Source organism: Phalangium opilio, unplaced genomic scaffold (assembly GCF_054372755.1).
Source record: "Phalangium opilio isolate 3A_F unplaced genomic scaffold, DU_Popi_V2 ptg000088l_1, whole genome shotgun sequence".
NCBI lineage: Eukaryota > Metazoa > Arthropoda > Arachnida > Opiliones > Phalangiidae > Phalangium > Phalangium opilio.
The window spans coordinates 3,665,646-3,685,224 of NW_028324193.1; the positions used below are offsets into that span (position 1 = coordinate 3,665,646).

The 19,579-nt window shown below is 35.3% G+C and overlaps 1 long non-coding RNA gene across 2 annotated transcripts; it reads left to right on the forward strand.

Annotated features, from left to right (window-relative positions):
- The first annotated feature begins 8,807 nt into the window (after positions 1-8,807).
- LOC149649115 (uncharacterized) lies at positions 8,808-17,470 on the forward strand. Of its 2 annotated transcripts, none has more exons than XR_016371672.1 (3): positions 8,808-8,869; positions 17,148-17,187; positions 17,250-17,470. It is a non-coding gene; the product is annotated as an uncharacterized LOC149649115 (long non-coding RNA). The 2 variants fall into 2 exon arrangements; XR_016371671.1 differs by lacking the exon at positions 8,808-8,869 and adding an exon at positions 16,606-17,084.
- Positions 17,471-19,579: the final 2,109 nt, after the last annotated feature.

Genomic DNA, 19,579 nt, shown 5'->3' on the forward strand with positions numbered 1-19,579 from the left:
ATTGGGATATTATATAGAAAGATATAGTGTATTTCAATTTTATTATAAGTCAATTTATGAACGTAAGGATTACGGCCCAGGTAATTATTTTTAGGTCAGGGAAACGAGGGGTTAAACACTTGCATTTTCTGTACTTCAATTAAGGTTTAGGTATGCGTTATAGTGGGAGCTACTCACTCAAGTTTTCTGTTTGTGTCGCACCATTACATTTATAAAAGAAGGTAAATTATTGATGTACAGATTACGTGCAATCATTTTAGCACAGTTAAAGATAGCGCATCGATTGACCAATCAGTCTGATTTTCAGTATTTCAATAAAGGGTTAACTTGTGCGTTACGATTAATCATTTTTGCACCGTTAAAGGGTGCGCAAGTTTCCTATTTGTGTCGCACTATTATAATTATGTGTCGCACTATTATAATTATAACAGAAGAAAATGAATTGAAATTAGGATTACTAGTAATCATTATATCACACTTAAAGGTAGCGCATCGAGGGGCTATTCACTGAAATTTTGTATGCGTGACGATGTGGCTAAAATTATGAGCCCAGCCCTTGGTTCATCTTGTTTGTTTCGCGCTCTTTACCTAATCGTCTTATCTCCCGTTCATTCTGGTCGCATAAAACTTCGAGGTCAGACTACTTTTGGTAAACCGATTTCTCTTTTCCTCACCACATCGGCAGTGCACAGTGACCTCATAGGGGGCTTAAATGAAAATCCCCCTCTCCGACTCCGTGTTTTTATTATTTTTGCAAACTATAGTTTATATCATAATATGTCTATTTTCTATAATACTGAACTTTAATATATTAAACTTCTCTATATGAATAATATGATAAAATAGTTGTTAATTTAATATTATCGACGCTGTGCAACTAAATTTTTCTCTTGAAATTTTATAAGGGGCCCCCAAATCTTCCTTAGCCTATCTGTAAAAAAATCCTGGCGGCGCCACTGCAGATGAAATTCATGATGATGACTGAAACTTAAAGCGCGAGTCTTTTCTCGGGTAGGATTGTATTTATTTATAATCATGGAAAAATTTTCCCCTGGTCTATATTCCCCAGAGGGGTTATTTCTTTTTAAATCGCATCCCCTGCTCAACGCGGATTACTTTAAAAAATAATCAACATTTTACTTTTTATAGATCGAGAAATCGAACGTGTCCAGACATGACATATGCGGCTAATTTTTTTTACCACTAACATCACCCTCGATCTCTACGTCATAAAAAAACGGGGGACGCTTTTTTATTAGCCTTAGAAAATACATAGTACGGGTTCTATTGGGTTCCCTATAGGAAATAACATGGGGTACCGCGGAAACACTCCATAGGTTTAACCATAGCCCACTTGATCACGCACGCTAGCTGCACGCGCTCTAGAAGCCCGTCCAAACGATTTTTTTACATGTTAACTCGCGAATGCGGCGCGTCACATAGGTTCGGTCTAAACTTTCAAACCCGTCTGGTTTTAACATGGGCGTCTATGGGAGGCGACCAGTTTTTTCAACGTTTTTGACAATATTAGTGCATCTACTGGTTCAAATCTCTTGAATTTTTAATGAGACGTGTATTGAAAGGTTTGATATTATCCTGTAAAATTTCAAGTCTTCAGCTATAATAGTTTTTTTTTTAAAATAAAAATCATCACATAGTAGAGAAATTTATTTCTCTACTATGTGATGATTTTTATTAAAAAAAAACTATTATAGCTGAAGATTTGAAATTTTACAGGATAATATCAAACCTTTCAAAACACGTCTCATTAAAAATTCAAGAGATTTGAACCAGTAGATGCACTAATATTGTCAAAAACGTTGAAAAAACTGGTCCCATCCCATAGACGGCCCTGATAAAACCAGACGGGTTTGAATTTTAGACCGAACCTATGTTATTCTCATTTTTAGGGTCGATTGAGCGGGCTTCTATAGCGCGTGCAGCCAGCGTGATCAAGTGGGCTATGGTTTAACATGGAATTTTGATGAGCTAGAACCCCTCTATTCTCCCTACTCTCAGTGGTGTATTAGGGTATGCATTAAAATGTTCTAGATAGCATGATGAAGGTTATTTTCATAATTTGAATTCATATTAATTTCCTTTCCAACACAAGCGTTTAAAAATTTCGCGAAATACCTATAGACCGCGAATTATTGAAATTCTTGAAAATCTTAAATTAACACTGGACGTATTTGAGGGAAACCTAAATCTGCTTTAAACACAAAAGTAGCCAAATGTCCTCAAAAACGAAATTTAAAAAAGAAGCAAGATTAATGGTATTTTTCTATCACTTTTTCACAAAATTATCATAAAATTATTCCTAAAAAGTTATCATTAATCTTGTACTTAATATTTTATAGATAAAATATGATATGGAAGATGATATTAGGTGTCCCCCATATCTCCCAATCAGAAGAATTTAACCCAAATCATATATTCCTGATTCACCCAAATGTGTTTCTCCCAATTCCCGTTTGCCACAAAAGGCGATAACACAGGAATTTCGCACGAATAACATACCCGTTTTATTAATTCGTATTTTCCATTAAAAAAGCAATATTTTAAAATTATTATATAAGAGACTGTTGATCAGTGTAATTTATTAAATATGGAAGTCGTTTGGCTGAAAACTTCGAAATGAAAATATGCCCCCGTAATTCTGAGTTAGGGTTAGGTAGGTTAGGTTTGGTTTGTTTAGGTTAGTAATATTTTATAAATCATCAAACTATGGTACGCCTTTCCAAAATATTGACGTTTAGCTTCATTTACTTCTCAAATAAAATGCCTTTTCCAATTCATTACTGTTATGTTAGGTTAGGTTTGGTTTGGTTAGGAGGACGTCTCTTCCTCTTTGGAGCGGTTATACACTTCAAGTAAGTGTATCTGTTGAGACTTAGACTAAAAAATAGGAGAATAGACCAAAATAATATTATAAATAAGATTAGTGTTTTAACTCAACTAGTTTTTTATATATCTGTATATATACTAAGATTGTGTAACGAAAAAGGCAGTTGTCACTTCAGTTATCGCAGTTATCAGTTGTAAGCTAGCTTTTAATTTGTAACCAGTTCGCGGGTATAAGTCTTTAAGATACCATGTACGCAACTCAATAAGAGTTAAGTTTTTATAGTAAAATAAACCACTACTTGCATGCGTTACCAAGTCTAGATTAAAGTTATTCCCACATATGCCAACTCTTCAGTATTAAGACGTAACAGTATCCCTTATGGAATGAAAAAATAAATAAATAAAACCATCAAATTCTACTCTATTTGAGTCTTTTTGGGTATGCAATATTGGGTTAATTGGTATAGGAGAACTGAGAATTGGGTTAAATTAGATTTGGGTAAATGGGAATTGGGTGTTTTAAATTGGGTGAAATGGGGGGTAACCTGATATTAGCATAAAAAGCATAAAAAATTCATGGTCGCGTAAATGAAGAAGAAATCTCCAGACTTTGAAGCCACTGATTCAAGGATGGAACGAACTTTCACCATAAGAACCACTGAAATTCGAAATATGCCACAAACAAACGATATACTTGAAGAGTAGCCATCTCTTATTGACTATAGACAAGTAATAGTAATTTTCTAAAGACAAATGTAGCTGGACAATGTCCATGCCCTTTTCAAAATTCATATTTAGTAGAATATCTGATTTCAAAGAATAGCTGGCGTTAATGCGTCATAAAGCATTAAAAAATATGGGAATAAAATTTGGGCTGAAGTCCCATCAAAGGCGACAAAACACTTGAAGTCGGAAATTGTAGATAAAATCAATAAACAAACATCAAAGCTGGAAATTAGATGTAAAGTCTTGAGTTTTGATTAGTTATATAATGATGTCAAAATAAATATTTCAAACAGATACCTGTCTACTGTTTTTATACATTTTCTAGGTGCTAAATTTGAAGGAATTTTGTTGATGATTCCAGCTTTGTGTAATGAAAATATCAAAAAGATGTTTTTCCCAAACTTGGTATTTTCGTAACCTTACTTTTTATCAAATTATTCAGTTTGAAGGAGATTGGTTTTTCTTTGCAGAATTTAAGACGGGTTCCTGTTGAGCCCATCGTTGTTATCAACGGTAAAAATGTCATTGACTCAAAGGTATTCCAAATTTATGTTGATGCCACTCATATCAATGAATGTCACGACCTTATAACTGCTAAAGTTAGCTTTATCAGCAGCTACCGGATCTTTGGTTGCTCTTATATTCCGACACTTAATCTTTGACTCTTATTGAACATCTTTTCTTGGATTTAAGTTTTTCAAAGCCTTGCAAGTATGTTAAAGCCAAGATAGCCAGTTTCAAAGAGTGAAATGTAATTTTTTACTTTTTAGCGCCATCTATTGATGGCCTAAAATGTTATGAATTTATACCGAAGATTTACTAACCCCACTTTTACCCCTTTCGCCCGCACTTTTTCCCCCATTTACCCCTTTTTTTAGCGCCTTATCAGTCTTGAATGTAGAGAGAAACGAATTAGCAGGCAAAGTTCACCATGAGTTAACCAATGATATCGTCTCTAGAAAACTCGTCTGCTACTCTGCTTAGTTAAGCGAGCAGTCCACGTTCACAAGTGAGATTAATGATAACTTTATAAATAATGATGTATTTTAATTAAGTTTAAAACTAACCGATTGAGGAAGGAAATATAGGGTTCGTACTGGTAACTGTGAACACTTTTTGCAAATCTTTGAATAACTTCCGTGGAGCTAACGTTAGACACCAGAAACTTTCAGGATAAGAAATATGATTCTTTAGACACAATTCGCTACAAATTCAGCTTTTTAACTCTCTTAAATTTTGCACAATATCCTATTTCCCAAACCCCTTAGAGGACCCCAAATGTGAACAATCGCTGCTAAATGTAGCACCCTGACCCTAAATACTGAAGGAGGTAGTGACTGAGCACTGGACCCAAATGTGAACAACAATGATAATCAAATGGGAGGAATAAAAAAGGCCCAAGGAAAGGAGCTGCCATTACGTAGGGCCTAAATTCATGCACCTAGATTAAAGTTTACGTAGTTGTGATAAGTGATAATAGGATAATATAGTTAAAACAATAGCCGAGTCAAAATGTTCAATAATTTCCTTATGTTCGATACCTCGCATAACAGCTGTCTCGTTTTCTCGCTTTCCCGCCCAATAAGTAGTGGAAGCTACGGCCCTCTTACCGCTAAATTGATAAATTTACTAATGGCGCGAAATTTGAGTCTTTTTTGGGTTAATGATGTATTTTAAAGTTAATATTATCCGAACGTAGATTCCTTACAACACTTTATCATTTTGTTTTTTAGTAAAATAGCTTAAAAAGGATTCTAATTAACCTTGAAACATTTACAATTTTTACTTGGTTTTTTCCAACTCTATTTATAAAATCGAATTCCGAATCAAAACCACAGATATTAATATCATTTTTGTAGTGAAAAACGTGATATATCTAACGATTAAAGGTTTGTTATCGTTGGATTATTGTAACTCTTGCTAAAGCTTATTCCCCGATGGTATTGTATTAAGCAACACCTAAAACTGGCATCAACTTAAGTTTATTAGTCCGTGTTGGTGTGTATATAGGTTCGTATCTTTCATCCACGTACTCCTACAATATTTGGACTATTTTTATCGTAATCCTCGATATTCAATCTACAAATTGAGCCCTTTTAAAAGGAACTTACCCCGCATAAAAAATTAGCTACAAAATTTTAAAGCAAAAATAGAATCGTTCACTTTTGCTAGTACCAACCCTAGTTTAATAAATATAAATCTGTAATTTAATTTATTTATTTATTTTAATTAATTAAAGTTCTGTAGGTTAAGTTTAAAATGAACCTAATGAGTAAGTTACTGTAGTTTATTACTAGATTGATTTTATTCATAATAGGTATGCTATTTCATAAACAATGAAAAAACCCCGAAATTCTAAATTAGCTGGGGCAGGGAGCCGGAGAGACCAAATTATCCGTCAGCCCCCCTTTCAAAAACGTAACCAGTGCCAAAGGCTCTCTAAGAGCGTGGCGCACATGCGCAATCGGCGCACGTGAGAGAGAAAAAAATCAGAGTTTGTTTACGTTATTTCGGCCGAGGCTTACGTTATTTCGGCCGAGGCTTACGTTATTTCGGCCGAGGCTTACGTTATTTCGGCCGAGGCTTAAGTTTTACGGCGATACTCCGATACTCGTGCCGCTTCGTGAATCGCGTGTGCCGCGTGCGTGCTTACAGAGCTTCGGTGACGGTTATTATCAAATTTGTTTCATGTTTTTAATCTACTGACCCTTTCCAGTGTTTTATTTTTAACCTCTCAATATTGACAGAAAAATAATAAATCTGGTTATAATACAGGGTTGCTACGGAATTTTCAGAACCAAATTCTCTGAATTTTCCAGGTTTTTCATGACCTTTTTCTGAGATTTTCCCTGACCTATTTGGTCCGAAAGTGCAAATGTTTACAGCACGTTTAAAGTGCTTATAATTAAATAAACCCTCTAAATTAAGTTTCCCAAAGTATTTGTTTCACCAAAATTATTAAGAAACATTTTAACTATAAATAACAGTCCGAGAGATTTTTTTGAAGGCATTATATATAATTCTAGACATTTTTAAGGATTAATCTAGAGTTTTCTGTGTTAAGAGAGGATGAGACGAAACTTTCATTACTCTTCCGATATACACTTATCCCCAGAAATTTCACCTGCTAAAATCAAATTCCCTCTCTCTTTGTGACCGTAATTTCGGGTTTACCCTTTTTTAATTTCCCTCTCAAAGGATCACGTGACGTCTTACTCCTCGGCTGTGCGCGAGGTAGATGGGCGTGAGAGCCATGCTGCCCGGCCGTTATAAAGTACCTTCCCCTTCTATCTTTGACTCTCCTTTGGATTTGTGCTCCCAGTCTGGGGTCATCTGATAATGAATATGGTAATACTTATTCTTGTAACTAGAGGGCGGTAAAAAGTGTAATTTGACTGGGTCATCTTGTTTTGAAGTAAAAATGTGCGAATTATTGATGCAGTATTCCAAGCATTGCGAATAGACAGTAAAGCAGACGACATTTTACATCCAATAAGGATAAATCTTTTACACATGGAAATCAGTCAAATGGAAAAAGAACAGGAAATGAAGTGTATGCGTTTTGGAGAGATATAACCTTTATGTTTTTGTAAAGGCCCAATTGTCTACGCTTCAGCTGTTTACCCTATAAACTCATAGCTACATTCACAACTGGTTTTCAGTGTAAACACTATAGAGATGTAGTATAGCTTAAGTAATATAAAAACAGCCATTTCAAATAATAATGTTTAAAAATATCCTTGGAATATCAAAATGAAACAGAGCTTTGAAGCTACAAAACTACTAAAGGTATCGTATTTGCGAAAAATATTTCCACATATTCACTTTATATTATGGAAAAAGTGAAAATTAAGGTTCTGTTGGATTTCTTAACACATCAAAACAAAGCGAACTGCTACCTCGGCGCACTAGTGTGACAACGGACAGACACACAAAAACATAGACTGCTTTTTAACTCTTTCCGTATTAATATTGAGTTGAGAAACAAGATTATGTTAAATATTAAAATAAATATAATTAATATTAAATATTTTCTTCGTTAGTTGTTCGCCTTATTGAGCGTTACATCGTTTTGATAAAGAATAATTAAACATTCTTGAGAGATTTGACTAATATTGGCGTATGAAATGAAGCATACGCCGGTTGCTTCGCGTTACTCAAATAGGTAGTATATAAGGGTGTCGAACTACAGTTAAAAGCAAGAACAACCGCAATTGCGAAAACCTTTGGTCGACAACCCACTTTAGGGAGGCTAGACGATTCTCGTAACCCTAGCTGATCGCCGCGAATGTCTTAACCCAAACGATGACGAGTTAGAAGCCAATGAGACAGATTGGTGTCTATGTGGATTAGACGGAAGACCAGTAGATGGTGGTGTTTAGAAGCCAGTATATACAGACTGGTGTCCAAGTGGGATGGACAAAGACCAGAAGATGGTGGTGATTAGAAGCCAGTATGTACAGACTGGTATCCAAGTGGAATGGACGAAGACCAGAAAATGGTGGTGATTAGAAACCAGTATGTACAGACTGGTGTCCATGTGGGATGGACGAAGACCAAAAGATGGTGGTGATTAAAAGCCATTAGGTACTGACAGATGTCCGTGTGAGATGGACAAAGACCAGAAGATGGTAGTGTGAGAATTTAAGTAGAGGAGCCATTTCCGTGACTGTGAAAGCAGTTCGGAAATGGCGAACACGTTTGCTTCGATTTGAAAACTGCGAACGCGGTCACGTGGTGTAATAACAGACACACACAGACACACCCACACACGATCGTTACAGAACCTCTCCGTGACATACGTCACTCGTAATTTTTTCACTTGTTAGAAGGCAAACGCTGTGAAGGGATAGTGCGATTTAGAAAATATACGGCTCTACTGAAACTATCATAAACTAGAGGCTAACGTGCAACAGAAAGCAGGTCAGGACAGTTATCTAAAATTGTCTGTGTAATCAGTACACAGACAACTGCTCGTATTCTCACTTATTCGCTTGCATTGGTCAATATTAACCTCTAACGTCTATTGCAGTATGAAAAGGAAACAATTGGTTTCAACTATGCAAGTAACGTAGCCGCCGCATAAAAATAAAGTGCGAGTTTTTTTTCGAGGATTTTCAGCTTTGAGGATTTCTACAAACACCTTATCAACAAATTAGCAAAACGAAACGCTAATTAAGTATAACTAAAAAATCCAATCCTTGTCAACCAACTGAAAGGCCATGAACTGCGAGAATATATTTGGAATGAATATCACCAAAGTTTATAACAACGAAAATCTCTTCTTCAAATACAAGTAATCAATGTTATTTTGTTCAATTATTACTGTTTCAAAATTTTTATTTCAGAGCGGCGAAATGCGTCAGTGTTCCCATTGTAGTATGTGAGGTATTGCAAAAAAACCTCGAATTTACGGATCAAGTTATTGAATTTTAAAATCTGCCTTTTAGGAGCTTGTAGCTCAAGCGTCACTTACGAAAATGTTCAAGGTAATGGATGAGATGTACCTCAAATTCTTTAGTGTAAAGTAAGGAGTTGATATTGACTTTTAATAACTGAAAACACAAGAAGTTGTGAACATAAAATAATTGTTTACGTTGCAAATGTCCAGACTAGAATACAATCCTTTTCCTTATGGTAAATTAACAAGAAATGGAACCTCCATCGTACAAATTCAGGTAAAAAATTCATTTAAACCCACCCAATTGACACGTTCAATTTCATAATTACCGCACAATCATGTTTGTATTGGTATTTAAAGGTAAAAAAACAATAAATTAACACGACGATTTTCATTACCAATAACATAAATTGGTAATGATTTCTTCAGGATACGTTTGCCGTCCTATTTGCCGTGGAACATTCGGATATTGCAAAGGATGGTTTTTGGTACTATACACCAGTGCATTCGACGTCAGAGCTTGTGTTAGTGACTGGCCCACCAGCTGAAGTTAAGAAATATTCCATGTCTTTCTTGACCATAGACAATACGGTACGATATGATTTATAACAAATTTTCACCAAAAGTGTGCCGAACACTCTAAGCTTCGAAAAGATAAATTAATTTTTCAGGTTTGCTATCTCCTGCTTTCGTGCGTCGTCGTTCTACCGCTGCTGGCGAAGCTCTCTGAATTTGTTACAAACAAGGGTCAGGAAAGACGTCAAATGCAAACATCAATTCTTGGGAAAGTTCAAAATTATTTAAATTCCTCATGGGATTATGTTTGCATATTTTTCTTCGAGCGTAAGTACATAACTTTAGTGTCGATTGACTTTCTCCTGCAGATTTATTCTAAAAAACATAATTTCCAACTGACATATTTAAAATTATGTTCCAGCCTTGACTCGAGTTCCGAAATGCATATCATGGAGGATCACAATTGGTTCGTGGCTGATTGCTATTTCAATCATTTCAATATTCATGGGATCCGCCTTGAAAACGGAACTGTACTCAACCGAAACCGAACACGTCCTGATCGACAGTCTGGAAAGTTTCAGCAAATACACCAACGCAAAAATTCGATTTGGCCCTAACGGAAAAGCCGCCGGTTTTTTTAAGGAATGGGTAAGTTATGTGTTTTTTCCCATTATTTGAAATTAAAGATATCACACCCAAAATTGCGTTATTTGTTAATTACGGTTTTTTTTCAGGAAAAGTCCATCGTGGAAAATGAACCTGAATTTCCCTCGCTTCAAGAGTTGAATACGGGGATATAGAAGACCTGTTAGACATTGGAAATTACAGACACGCATTTTTGGGAAGAGAAGCATTCTTTGTACCAAAGTTTTATTTGGATAATTTTCTGTCAATTCTTCTGGAAAGCGACGCTGAATTCAGAAAATTAGTTTTTTACTTCAACACAGAGCGAATCAATAATATATTTTTCGTCTTTCCACTCAATTGCGAATTCAAAAGATGTCCAGAGTTGATTGAGCAATTGAGTCTTGCGTAAGTAATTAAATGTTTTTATCGATCTCTTTTAGTTACCTGTTCGATTGGCAGTTGCAAAAAATTCGCTAAATTTCTCTGTTTTTAGAATCTGCTTTTCCTTTGAAAGGAGATTCGTGGATTAATCGTTTCTCATTTAATTTGTCGAATTAATTCTCATTTTTAGAACGATGGTGTTCACCGAGACAAAATTCGCGGACTACTTGTTTTTCAAAAGCAAGTTCTACATTTCGAGAGTTGTTTGGAAAAAACCGACGAAAAGCCTTGCAGCTATGTCAATCAATGAAACATACGGAGCATTCGTGTTGTTCTTCTACGGTCTGGGAATTGCCACAGCAGCTCTTATTGCTGAAGTTGTTATCAAATTAGCCTCTAGTTACGAGTGTACACGTTTTTAGTAAAACGCTCGTTAATATTACTAAAACTCTTAAGGTTATCTTTAATCCACGACGATTACCATAACAAATGCGTTAATGGCTTAACATGTGTAATAATAAAACTCAGAAAAAATTTCGTTGCTTGTACTCCTTAAAATTTAACACAAATAAATTAACACTAAATTAATGGTTATATTCAAGAAACATAAAAACAAAAATCCGTGATTGAAGATTATTTTATAATTATTATCGATTCCCGTGTAAGTGTGAACATAGCTTTAGTAGACTTGAAATACAAGTTAAAATTTCACAAAAATATTTCAGAGAACCATTAGGCCCAATCATAAAAGAAACACGTGCTGGTTTTCTCACTAGCTTTTCCCCGCTTTACAAAATCGTAACATAAGCTCATATTTCAAAGAAAATTCATTAACGGAAAAATTTGTTTCAAATAGGCTGCCGGTAGTAAGTAACAGGCGAAATTCTTTCGATGGACGTAAGTTCTTGAAATTATCATTAAGTTAGTCTTTAAGTCCAACAAAACACAAAATTTATATCCCTTGAAAGAATTCCTCCAAAAAACGACCTTTGACAACCATCAGGAAGCCATGAATTGCGAGAATTTATTGAAGATCCTCAATTTATAGTTTCTACCAATTCCCGAATAAATGTGAACGTAGCTTTAGTAGACCAGAAATAAAAATTAAGGTTCCACAGAAAACATGTCCGAGGACCGTTAGACTAAATATTTAATATTGTGGTCCGATATATATAGAAACATGTGCAGATATTCTCACTAGTTATTCCCCTCGTTACTCAATCGTTAGCTCTACTCAAAGAAATTTCTCAAACAGAGAAATTCGTTGCCCATATTTTGAAGTATAATTCTAAATTCTTTCGAAGGACTTGAAACTATCAGTAAGCTAGTCTTAATTCCAGCAAAACACGAAATTTATATCCCTTGAAAGAATTCCTCCAAAAAAACGACCTTTGAAGAAGCCATGAATTGCAAAAATATTTTTTGGATGAATTTAACGAAAAAAGCGAAAATCGTTTCTGCAATTACTAAATAATTCGAAAAGCTATCGGAAATTTAGATCTTTATTTATTGAGGGCTCCAAAGAGCGTGAGTGTTCCCATAGTAGTATGACAGGTTATGGAAAATCGACAATTAAGAAATAAGGTGTGGAAAGTTGTCAATTAAAAACATCAACCTCTAGAGTCATTATTGCAATTGATCACCTTTATTGAAGAGTTTCATCTCAAACTGTTTAACGTAAAGTATGGGGTTGATAATCACTTGCAATAAGAATTTTTCAAGAAGGATTAGACCTTTTCCAATCGGTTGGAAAAAGTTCAAAATAGTGTAGTGTCAAGGCGGCCTAAGAATGTTGGCAATACAAGTAAATACGAGATATAGGATTAGCAACTCAATTTTAATAAGTCGATCTAGTTTTATTAAAATGTTGATGATTGGTCATAATTCTACATTTGATTAACATTGTGAGCGTGAAATTGTATACGAAAGTAAATTGTAGACGTCAACGAAACATTTCCATAGGTTAGAAGGGTTAATGCGAATAAGAATGTAAAATGGCTCTACTGAAACTATCATAAACTGTTTGGCTAACGTGCAACAGAAAGTAGGCTAGGAGACAATTTTAAAAATATTAACTGGCATGGGGTAATAAATACCAAGGCACTGCACGTATTTTCACTTACTCGCGTGCATTAATCAATATTTACCGCTTTTTCCTTTTGCAATGCACTTAGTCAACAACTCTTTTCAATCAAGCAAGTAACGTTGCCGCCGCTTAAAAATATAGGTCAGCTTCTTTTGAGGATTTTTAGCTTTAAGGATTGCTACATACACCTTATCAACAAATTAGCAAAACGAAACGCTAATTAAGCATACCTAAAAATCCAATCTTTAACAACCAACTGAGAGGCCATGAATTGCGAGAATTTATTTGGGATGAATTTCACCAGAGTTTATAACAGCGAAAATCTCTTCTACAAATACAAGTAATAAAAAATACTTGGTTCAAATATTAAAGGCTATTTAGTAGAAAGCTATTTATTATATTTTTTTCAGGGCTGCAAAATGCGTAAGTGTACCCGTCGTCGTATGCGAGGTAATGTAAAATTGCTCAAAAACAACAATCGAGATTGTAAGGTATGGAAAATTGTCTATTAGGAACTTCTAACTCTAGAGTCATTATTGCAATTTGTCAAGGTCGTGGAAGAGTTTTATCTCAAACTGTTTAACGTAAAGTAAGGGGTTGATACTGACTTCGCGAATAATTGAAAAAAGTTGTATTGCGTGTAATTTTGAAACCACGTTTTGATTTTCAAAATACCAGATTTAATTATTTAGCTATTCCTTATGCTGAACTGACGACAAACGGAACAACCATTGTACAAATTCCGGTAAAAGTGATACGATGAATTTCTATAACTACCAAACATAAGTAACATCATTTTAATCGAATATTTCAGAATATAACGGGTGTACTATTTCCCGTGGAGCTTTCGGACATTGCAAAAGACGATTTTTGGTACTATTCACCTGCGTTCTTGACATCAGAGCTTGTCTTAATGACTGGGCCACCGGCTGAAGTGGAAAAATATTCCATGTCCTTCTTAACCATCGACGACACGGTACAATATGAACTTTCTAAATATATTTTACCAAAAAGGTGGCTTCTAAATATAATGAATCGTTCAGGTTTCTTATCTGCTGGTTTCGTGCGTCGTCGTTCTACCGCTGCTGGCGAAGCTTTCCGAATTTGTTACAAAGAGAGGTCATGGAAGACGTCGAGAAGAAAAATCTATTCGTCAGAGTGTTCAAAGCCATTTCAATTTCACGTGGGATTTTGTTTGCATATTTTTCTTCGAACGTAAGTACTTGACCCAAGTGACGATTGACTTTCTGCTGTGACTATTTTCCAAATTGCACAATTTCCAAAAGATAATTTCAAATTATGTTCCAGCCTTTATTAGGGTTCCGAAATGCATTTCATGGAGGATCACAATCGGTTCGTGGCTCATTGCTATTTTAATCATTTCAATATTCATGGGATCCGCCTTGAAAACAGAACTGTACTCAACCGAACATGTGTTGATCGACAGTCTAGAAAGTTTCAGCAAATACAGCAAAGCTAAAATTCAATTTAGCTCCACAGACAACGCGGCCGGCTATTTTAAGGAATGGGTAGGTTATGTGTTTAATGCTTAATATAGCCTTATTTTTAATCTCGGTGTTGTATTTGGAGAAGACCACCGTAGAAAAGGAATCCCAATTGTCTCTAGCTTCGAGAGTCAAATATGTGGAAATAGAAGACTCCTTGGACATTAATACGTATAGGGATGTATTTTTGGGAAGAACTGGATTCTTAGCACCACAGCTTTACTTGGACAATCTAATGTCAATTCTTCTTGAAGACGACGCTGATTTCAGAAAATTGCTTTTCTACTTCAACGCAAAGCGAATCAAAAATCTGCTGTTCGTCATTCCTGTCGGTAGCGAAGCGAAACGGTGTCCTGAATATATTGAGCAAATGACTCTTGGGTAAGGACTAAGTAGCCTTGGTTTGATGAGAAATTAGTACTTGTACAATTCATTTCTCTGTTTTTAGAACGATGGTGGTCACTGAGACCAAATTCATGGAGTACTTGTACATAAAAAACAATTTCTATGTTTCAAGAGTTTCTTGGCAAAAGCCGACGAAAAGCCTTTCAGCACTGACAATCAATGAAACAAACGGAATATTCGTGTTGTTTGTCTACGGGTTGGGAATTGCCACAGCCACCTTCATTGCTGAAGTTATTATCAACTTAACATGTTTTAAATGAAGTCCTTTTTAAAAACTTTCGGTTTTGTTTAATATTTTGTCATTGCCAGAAACAACTTCGTAATGAAAAACATTTAGCAACATGTTTAATTGTAATACCCAGTTGGTTATTTATTTAGTGGATCTGTGACAGCTTTGATAGTTCAAAATTCGTGGCACGAGAACGAGTTTCAAGTTCAATATAAAGCTAGGAGTTGTGAAACGTATCTTATAATAGTTTGTAGGAGTAGAATCATTTTTAAACTCGTCTTGAAATTGAAGAATTTTGCATTGTTTGATAGTCCCGTATGAGTATTTATTGTCTCTTACCCGCCAGATTTACGACTTTAGAACCAGTTTTCGTTTACATATATACATGCATAGAAAGCCTTCCCTCACGGGGATGCGATTAAACGCGGTGAGGCTACTTTCGAACTCACATAGATATCTATAACACCCTTCATTGACCAGTATAATGATGGATTTAGTTTTATTTTGGCAAAAACTAAACTGTCAAATTTGTTATTGCTAGGCTTTATTTATGATTGTGTTGATTTTCTACGAGTTATGGAAAGAGAAAAAGAAAGATATGCTAAACTAGAAATGGCACCTTATAGTGTCGTGGCCATTGTATCAAGCGAGTATTGAATTTAGTAAGTATTTCTCAATTTCATGTGGCACTCTTCTTAACTTTATAGTACTACTACATGCGAGCACTGTATAGAATAAGATCGTTGTTGGGTGCTACACAACCTGTATACCGCATTGAAAACCATACGGAGAATTGCAAAATTATTTTAGCCCTTATGTTATTAAAAAAGTTGTTGACTGACAATATAATTTCATATTTCATTAACTTCTCACGCGTGAAATTTTTTATGAAAGTAAAATTTGAACATAATAACTTTTTCACTTGTTAGAAGGCAAACGCTGTGAATTGAAACTGTCATAAACTAGAAGATAGCGTGCATCAGAAAGCGGGTCAGGACAATTATCAAAACTTGTCTGTGTAATCAATACACAGACAACTGCTCGTATTCTCACTTATTCGCTTGCATTGGTCAATATTAACCTCTAACGTCTATTGTAGTATAAAAAGGAAACAATTGTTTTCAATTCTGCAAGTAAGGTTTTTCCGCTTAAAAATAATTTTTTTTTCGAGGATTTTGAGCTTTGAGGATTGCTACAAACACCTTATCAATAAATTAGCAAAACAAAACGCTAATTAAGTATAACTATAAAATCCATTATTTAACAATAACAGAGAAGCTATGAATTGCGAGAATCTATTTGGGATGAATTTCACCAAAGTTTATAACAACGAAAATTTACATTAAATCATAAGTTTTTCGAGAAACAACAGCACAAAAGACCGCAGTTGAAGCGTAGACAATTGGGCCTTTTCAAACACATAAAGGTTATATCTCTCCTAAAGTTATACACTTCATTTCCTGGTTTTTTTCCCATTGACTGATTTCCATGTGTCCAAGACATATCTTTATTTGGTGTAAAATGTGTTCTGCTTTACTGTATATTCGCTATGCTTGGAATACTACTTTAATAATTTTTACTTCAAAAAAAAAAATAAATAAAAATAAGAAATAATTCTATATCTAGGTTAATAATTTTGTAGTAGTAGTCCTCTTGACTCGAAGAGGTGATATTTTGGTTTTTCCAACTTGTTGTTTTTATATTTATATACTTTTAGTTTAATAAATAAATATTCAACGTAAACGTGAATGTCGTCTGCTCTATAAAATAGAACGAATAAGAATTTATTATTCAACTTATGTCTAGGCGTTACAACATTCATCGCGTTATAGAGTCCGGGCCTTCGATTGGCAGCGGAAAGCTTGGTTGCAGATAACAGAGCTTGTCCCATGGTCAAGCGAAATGACAATTTTCGTTTCGCTGGAAACATGTTTTCGCTTCATTTTACCCCATAAAAACCAACCTCATAATGGAACTACGGTAGTTAACTACAGAAAAATGGATGTAGAACAGTTAATCCAAATATTTTCTGGCGTGCGGCACAAACATCTGCGCATATTCTCATTCATACGCTTGTATTGCTCAATCCCAAGCTCTTTCTTTCATAACAAATTCATCAAGGCAAATATTGGTTTCAACTAAGCAAGAAACGTTGCTGGCACTTTGATGAAATAGGGGAGATTATTCCGATGGTTTTACCCTTTGAAAATTGAAACAACCAACGAATGACAAAATTGAGAATTTCCAACGAAAAATATTCCTTTCTTTGACAACTAATTGAGAAGCCATGTATTGCGAGAATTTATTTGGGATGAATATCACCAAAGTTTATAACAGCGCAAATCTCTTCTTCAAATACAAGTAATTAATCTTACTCGGTTCAAATATTCCTGTTTCAAAATTATTTCTTCATTTTTTTTTAAGAGCGGCGAAATGTGTCAGTGTTCCTTTTGTAGTATACGAAGTAATATTAAAAAACTTAAATTAAAAAATTAAGGTTTTAATAGGGGAAATAATGTTTATTAGGAACTTCTAGCTCGTAAGTCATTTGTGGAGTCTTTCAAGTTAATGGACGAGTTTTACTTCAAACTGTTTAACGTAAAGTAAGGGGTTAAAGTTAATGTTTGCGTTACGAACTTCTAATTATAGAAAACGAATAAGACTTTATTCTCTATACATAGTTTTGATAATAGGAGAATTGATATCATTTACACCAGGAGGCCAGGCTACTCGGCGGACAAAGTGCGGAACTTACCAAATAGCCTGACCTCCTGTTGTAGATGGTATCAATCCTCCTTGTCTGAAAATTGTCTATAAACTCAGATTAGAGTACTTCAATCGCCATTATGATGAAATGAATACAAATGGTACATCCATCATACAAATTCAGGTAAAACACTTGATTCTATCATTTTCAAGATCAAAATCGATAGTTGGCGATGGCGAGTACGTGTAAAAGAAATTATTTGATTACTTCAGAATATGTTGGGTGCACTGCTTCCGGTGGAGCTTTCGGACATTGCGAAAGACGATTTTTGGTATCATTCACCGGTGTTCTTGACGTCAGAGATTGTCTTAATGACTGGGCCACCGGCAGATGTTGAAAAATATTCCATGTCCTTCTTGACAATCGACAAGATGGTAACGATATGATTGTTCTGTTTTCCTCCATTAGAGTGGCGAATAGCCTCACTGAAGTTCGGGAATTATCTTAAGGCCTGTACTGACACATCTTCGCTTTGCTTCTTTGCAAGATCCCGCTACTGTTCACATTGGGTTTAAGCTACTTTGCACCCTCTCCTCTCGAAGATACAAATTTCACGAAACTAGGACAAGAATTTTGCGCCTTCGCGAGAAAAGCACCAATCACAGACGAGAGGAACGAAGGGGTGTATCATTTTTTCACAATGGCGGAAGTATCGTGTAGCTCAGTTACTCATTCTAGTCACTATTAATAAATACGGATAACGTAGATGGCGCAATGATTGCTCAAATTTCATTGGCTCTCACAATAGGAAAAGCAAAATATTTGCGTGTATCTGAACAGTAGCGCAAATTTTTTTCATGATCTGTTGCAAAGATGCAATTAGACGAAGCCTAATGTGGACAAAGCTTAAGCTTTAAAATGTTTCAGGTTTCTTATCTGTTTGTTTCGTGCGTCACCATTCTACCGCTCGCGGCGAAGCTCTCCGAAATGGTTACGAACAGGGGACAAGGAAGACGTCAAGAGCAAACATCTCTTCGTCGAAAAGCTATATATTATTTCAATTTCTCGTGGGATTTCGTTTGCATATTTTTCTTCGAACGTAAGTACTTAAAAATAGTAATTATTTTTCTTACACTGTGGATAAATTCCACCTAGAATAATTCGCAAATTTCTTGTTTAATAATTTGTTTCAGCTTTCATTCGGATTTCAAAATGCCTTTCATGGAGAATTTTAATCGGTTCGTGGTTGATTGCTATTTCAATCATATCAATATTCATGGGATCCACCTTGAAAACGGAACTGCACTCAACCGAATACGTTCTCATCGACAGTCTGGAAAGTTTCAGCAAATACACCAACGCAAAAATTCAGTTTAACCCTAGAGATATCGCCGCTGGTTTTTTCGAGGAGTGGGTAAGCCACGTTGCCATTGTTAAAATAGCCACATATATTTTAAATAGCGTTGTTATATTAGGAAAAGTCCATCGTGGAAAGTAAACCCGACTTATCCCTGGCTACCAGAGTGGAATATTTGTATATGGAAGATGCCTTAGACGTTGAAAAGTATCGGGACAGGTCTTTAGGTAAAACCGGAATTATTATACCTGGACTTTACCACGAATCTTTTTTGTCAATACTTCTGGAAAGCGATCCTGAATTCAGAAAATTACACTGTAAAAAAAGGGGTTCTTCGAGGGTTTTCAATAGCACTCTTACGTTCTAGTTGGAACGCTACAGGTTACCAGACGTGGATGAAGGTTCACAGTAGAACAGGAAGGTTCTTAGCTGATCGTATCTAATTAAAAGGGTTCTTGTAATAACGTGTGGGGTTTTAATAGATCCTTGAAGGTTCTTGTAATAACGTGTGGGGTTTTAATAGATCCTTGAAGGTTCTTGAAAGAACATTCGGGTTCTTGAAACATCCTTGAACGTTCTTGAAAGAACATTTGGGTTCTTGCGAGAGCCTTCACGGTTCTTGAGAGCACATTCAGGTTCTCGATAGATCCTTGAGGGTTCGTGAAAGAACATTTCGGTTCTTGATAGATCCTTGAGGGTTCATGAAAAAAATACGGGTTCTTGAAAGATCCTTAAAGGTTCGTGAAAGAACACTGTTTGAAAAAAAGGTGTTTCATGGGTGTTTTTTAGAGT